Raw genomic sequence first — 6178 nt, forward strand, 5'->3', positions numbered from 1 at the left:
TGTGACCATCATTTCAAATTAGTCTGAACCTTCACAATAGGAAGACAATAGTCGAGAAACCGCATGTATCCTTCAAGAGACAATGTGATAAATAGCGTTACCTTGAATAACATGAATATATCCATTTTAAAAGTTGAGATTCAAAAGTGGTTGAACAAAGCCCTGACTCACATGTACAGTGGTATATAGTATTGCCACCACCATTTTTATCATTATGTTGAAATAATGTTTTCAAGCCTGGAGTTTATGGCCTGTAAGCGCTGGTTTTCATACAGAAAATTACTACATTGAAAGTAACAAAGTAACAAAAAAAAATAACAATTTGGAAGAAAATATGGATGAACTGCACTCTCATATGGTCTCTGGTTCCAGATCCTACCAAGCTGACACATATCCATTTGTGCAATTAAATAAGGCAAACTCTGAAGTCTATTAAGGTGTCCCTCAAGGCTCATTCCTAGGCTCTTTTCTTTTTATGTGATTCATCTTAGAGGCAATGTCCATTGATGCCGTCCACTATGCCGGTGAGATGCAGCTTTGTGTTTCAGTGAAACCAGATACACTTAAATTTGCAGACTGAAATCCTGTTTCAAATACATTAAATTGTGGATTATTTTACTCTTAAATTCTGACATGACTGCCTTCATTCTGGTCCCAAAAGCTCTAGAGGAAGTACAGAATTTTAGACAGGCCCAAATTAATGACTAATACTCTTCATGCTGTCGTTGATGTATCTATAAAATTTGTCACATTAAATAAGATTTGCGTGTTGACTCTTTATAATATTTATACATTTCTGAGATTTTTCCAGAATCAGTAGTGAATTAAATTAGTACTGTTAAGTGTTCTTCCATATTCAGTGCAAAGCTCCTTGAACCCATCATACACAGAGAAAGCATAAAATTTTAAGTTTGACCTGAGAAGGAGGATACGGAAATTTCCATTTTGGCAATCTCTTGGATTGTCTCTTTATTGGACGGGGCCATTTAGTTCTGTGCTGACACATTATATCTGCTGTAATGTAATGCAGGAGAGCAGGTGACTGTCAGTGGGTCTGTCTTCGTAAGATCTCACCTGTTTTCATATTTCAATTTTGCACGATGTTGCCGATAACAGTTGTGTCAATAAATTCTATAAATAAAACTCAGCTCATCAAACCTCTTGGTGCTCATGCCAAGCATGGAATTATTGCAGGGTATGGTTACATTTTGTGGATTTTCCTAACAGATCACCATGTGCATTGTGACTTATGACAGTGCAACGCATATTAAGTTTAGTGTTTTGAAGAACAGGATTGCATTCAGCATTTTAACAGTTCCACAGCAGCAAATACTGGTTGGACAGGAACATATCACATGCCATGACTGGGCTAAATGGGGAATAGGATATATAACCGTACTCCCAGCTGGCTTTTTAAGACTGACATTTCCAAAGAGAAGCAGACTTACTGCCGCTTGCTGACACCCACACACGAGTTCTTCAAATGCCAACAAAACATATCCTCAGAGTGCCCACTATCGTTATTGTTTAGCTTCACACACACATTAACATATTCCCCACACATGCAGTTAACAGACAGCGCTGAGCACTTTGCGTGTGTAGCAAATGATCATCAACACAAAGGGGGCGACTGGCCATGGACTGGTGACATAGATGGATTACATGCAATAATTAGGTGACTGCAGCCCGTGTACTGAGGTGAAAACTTTCATTACATTATTTATTTGCTTGGCTGATGGTTTTATCCAAAGTAATCTACTGTACAATTTAACACTTTGACCCATCTGTAAAGCTGGATAGTTTGCAATCGACAAGTCTGGTTCCATAGCTGCTGTCCTTCTTACTACTGTTTTCATCAAAGGCACCTTTTTTCAGAACAGCATCCTCTTGCGCAAATAGCGTCCCAAATGTCAGATCAGCACTCAGGCTGGTGAATTGCACGAGAGAAGAGCTTAAATGTGAGGACGGATTTACTTGCTGTTCCCTGTCAAAGACACACAACAATAAGAAATCAAGGGGAAAAAGTAAAAAATACCACCACTTTTCTATGTAAAAAGAAGGGAGCATATGGAAATGATAAGAAATCTGGGTTTGTCCACTCTCAGCCCCCTTGTCTTTCCTTCCGTTCGGACATTTGGAAACAGATTCATTTGATTCATTCTCCTGTTTCGCTCCCCCCCACCCCTTTTCTCTCTCACTGTCGTAATGGGATCTGCAGAAATCATTCAAAGGCTAGATGTAATTTACTGCTTGCCGCGCACAATGCACCCCCCACTCCCCCCTGCCCTCCCCCAATCGCACAAGGTGCCCTGCGGATGAACTAATCATACTTGAAATATTATTTCTGCTTCTTATTCCTCCATTTCATGAACAGCCCCAGTTTTATGGTGCAATGGGTTTAACCCGTGCCTAACCAGAGCTCTACCAATGTCTTTGCAGGGTGCACTCGAGAGGGGATAGAGAGACGTTGACCAAGGGACACTGGTGAGAAATAAATAAGACAGTTAATTTTTTTGTTCTTTTTTTTCCCGAGGAAGAGGGATTTGAATTAATTTCTCTCCCATCTCACATCCCAGGTTTTCCCTCTCAGTGCATTCATGCGTTGGGAATGTGAAGGGATTACACCGGGAACATGGAAACGCATCACAGACGCGTGGCTTGGAGCTTCCAGCACAAATCATAAAGCTGAACTCCGGAGGGAGTGCTGCAGAAAGTCCGCTTCTCTCCCCCGTCATCCTCTGACCTGCCGAGATACACAAGAACATTTCATACGCTCACAGTGCCAACCATCATGCCAGATTTTTAACAACAGTATTGACAATAGAGTGTTATGCAAGGCACATTCAGGAAATAGATTTTTTAAGGTAATCTTTATTACCGCAGCTGTGTTTGAATGTCTTTTCACTTTAAATGTACTTTCCAAATTGGCAATAAAATACTGCAGGCTTCAGTCTTTAGAATTTAGTTTTTTTGATCTGAATGCATTGTTTGACAATTTGGTTAGAGGGCAGCGAAATGGATTGTGTGACAGCACAATTTGCAGGAAAGTGACAGGGATTTGTATGTAATACTATTGATCTGGCACAGTCTCCATTGATCTCCCGTGGGATAACGGTCATCTCGATTAAGAATTAAGCCTTTTTAACCTGTGCGGGATATTACATCATCAAACAACTCTCCGGACTTGATTTCCTAAAACATGGTAAATGGATTCAGTGGAATTGGCTCAATTATACAAGATTCATTTGCAGAAATATAAATCAGTGCTGTTTTTGGGATACTGCTTGAAACCACCTAAGTTTATGCAGCCCTTGCAATCAGAATAGGAACCATAAATTCTTTTTCCTTCTTCCCGAACAAATTATACAAAAAAGTTTTTTTTTGTTCTTTTTTGGAAAGAGAATGTCTGTGATGATGGTGCCCCATCTGTAAGATGGAGAGCAAAACTACCATCAAGTTCACAGTGCAGGTCACAAAAAAGTGTTTCCAGAACATGCGCCCACTGGCTCCACCTCCTTGACCTTTCAGGTGACGTCCCTGATTCCGGCCAGGCAAGACATCCCATGTCAATGTCCATGATCAATCTTAATAATAACAACAATAAAGCCAATTCGGGCTCTGACACAAAAGGAAATATTTGCAAATATTAAAGACGAAACTCAGGATAATTAAAATAATATCGGCAATGTTTTTAACAGCTTCTGTTTCATGACCTAACAAAAATAAAAATGCAAGAAATAAAAATCATGCCTCACGGAGCCTTATGGAGACAACGGGAGACAGACGGTCAAGGACACGCCGTGCAGGCAAGACTTTCCCCTTGGAAAGAAACGGATGGTGTCGCCATGCACCTCCTTGTCTGGTTGCCGTAAGGGCCCTGCCAGAGACCAAGACACGGCATGGGGCAGCAGGCGCGAGACAGGAAGCAGCTCCCAGCCGCTCAATTGTACTTAAGGAGAACATTTACTTGCCATTGATTTCCAATGTTTTAGTCAATTTCCTGTCACTTTTCATCGCAAGTACATGGGATCTCAGTTTAGCCGCTTACTGGAAACCTGAGAAAGTACAGGAGGGAAGTCTGGGAGAAGGTACCAGGGTATGCTTATCTGCTACCCACAGTTGCCCAGGAACTAACTCATACCTCATAGATGGAACCCCAGCATCATTCTGACACCACTGTGACGGACTCCATGCTTCCTGATCATCTGAAGTTTTCCGACACCATGCAGGATGCTGAGGGCAGCAGATGCCGTAGTGGTCGAGTCTTTGCCTTGACCTGTGAGGATGCAGGTTCAAATCCCTGCTCCTACTATAGTGCTAACCCTGGAATAATACAGTAAAAATGATCCAGTGTGTTAAAATGGGTTGATTATTTTAAACAGCTTAGCACAACAACCTAACAGATAAATAGCAATAAACTAATTTCAATGCTCTCATCTTGTCTCTCATTGATGTAATGCTGTACATTTTCATAAAGTGTAACAAGGCCATAGGCAATATGTTTTTTTAAATTTAATTTTTAATTATGCAGCGATGTTTAGTGTTACAGTCTTAAGTGGGAAATAGGCTCCTCCTTCCTCCTGCTTTTTTGTTATAAAGAAACCCTCTTCCTCACACAGTACATTAAACCTGTATTATTTTCCTGCCTGTCACTCTTTTATTGCTTCCAGATGCAGTGGTGCTGTCTCCCTCCCTGGCAGATGTGTTAAATAATGTCCTTTGTTAAGAGATTCTCCGTGGTTCGAGAGGAAGCCGTTTGCCTGGTTGGCTACGGAAGGAGAATGACGGAAGCTGGTAAGAGAAAAGGAATCGGTATGATGGCCGGTGCCCTAGTCTCCGTCTCCGTGCCCGTCCTTGTCCACTTGCCCTTTCTGGTGGTGCTCGACAGATTGCTTCTGAGTCTGTTTTATTTTCCTAATGAAATGCTTTGTTCTGCATTCCTTTCCTAGTCCAGCACAGCCAGGACTGGAACACACACTCATACACACACCGCACAGAGATGCACAAGAGCATACACATACCACACATTCTTCCCTTATCGTCCGTCCCCTTATAAATATACAACTGCGAGCATGTACACACACGTACGCACACGCATGTATTTACTTAGCTTCTATGCCGCACACACACACACTCACAGATCCCTTGCTTTTTCTGCCATTTACTCACAATTACACGGCAACGCACTGATTTTTCTCAAGCTACAGCGAGCTACGGGATCGGCAAATACACAGTTAGCCCGTGAATTCATAATGGAGGTTTTCTTCGTTTTTTTCATCCACTGCTGCTAAATTCATCTTACCATAGTATTAGCGAGCACAAGCCTGGAACCTCTGCATGATATATAGGACCGAGAAAAGGGGAGAGGAGAAGCGAAAGAGGGAGAGACAAAGAGAGACGCAGAGAGCGCAGAAGAGCGTGAGAGAGGGGGAGACACACGGTACTTCGCCCTAAAACTGGCTTCTGGCTGGACGCTGGGGACGAGGATAATGAGTTTCAGACGAGGCCTTTATGAAATGATTGTCACAGCAGCTTTTGCAGTGGAAAGCTGAGCATGTAACTTGAGCGCCGCACTTGCGAAATCAGCCCCGGTGGCTGCGGACGGGGGGTCCGCGCAGGAATGCTGACTTTAAATAGGTAGCCACGAGCACATCTTTTAGAGTCATTATTTACTCTGTCCGCTGGGTTTACCGAGTATGCCTTGAATTCTGAAATGCAAACAGGAACCGCCGTCTTGGGATTTCAAAGAATATTCCAGGCGCTCAAGTAAACGACAATGAGCGAGAGCCCCTACGCGTTATTGTTTCACTGAGCGGCCATAATGCCGTACTGTAACGTGCAACACGGTGCGTCCACACCGTCTGCTCACATGGCCAATGATTCTAAATGACGGACAGGATGCGGTTCCGTCCGATGAGCCTCGGTTCTGGAAGCGCGCGACCGGGTGCGCCGGAGGTATGCCGGGCCCCCTCGCCCGTGACCGTCGCCCAGAAGCCCCATTTCAAACTCAAACCGTCACCTTCAGGTGAACTCGAAGCTCCGCTTAACCGAGCCTCACAGCGGGGCCACGAAGGAGAGGTAAATCAAGGTACAGCAGCGCAGCACAGTGACAGCAGCGCATCGGTGGTTCTGTAAACATCGCACCGCGGTGGTCACTTTCCCAAAACTTTAGCGAATT

General features: G+C 43.3%; 1 long non-coding RNA gene across 1 annotated transcript; it reads right to left on the reverse strand.

The window, feature by feature from the left end:
• Positions 1–983: 983 nt before the first annotated feature.
• Positions 984–5419, reverse strand: LOC108934620 (uncharacterized). The gene is made up of 3 exons (XR_001966141.2): positions 5303–5419; positions 4142–4323; positions 984–2743 (listed from the first exon to the last, which is right to left on the reverse strand). It is a non-coding gene; the product is annotated as an uncharacterized LOC108934620 (long non-coding RNA).
• Positions 5420–6178: the final 759 nt, after the last annotated feature.

Source organism: Scleropages formosus, chromosome 11 (assembly GCF_900964775.1).
Source record: "Scleropages formosus chromosome 11, fSclFor1.1, whole genome shotgun sequence".
NCBI classification, from domain to species: domain Eukaryota; kingdom Metazoa; phylum Chordata; class Actinopteri; order Osteoglossiformes; family Osteoglossidae; genus Scleropages; species Scleropages formosus.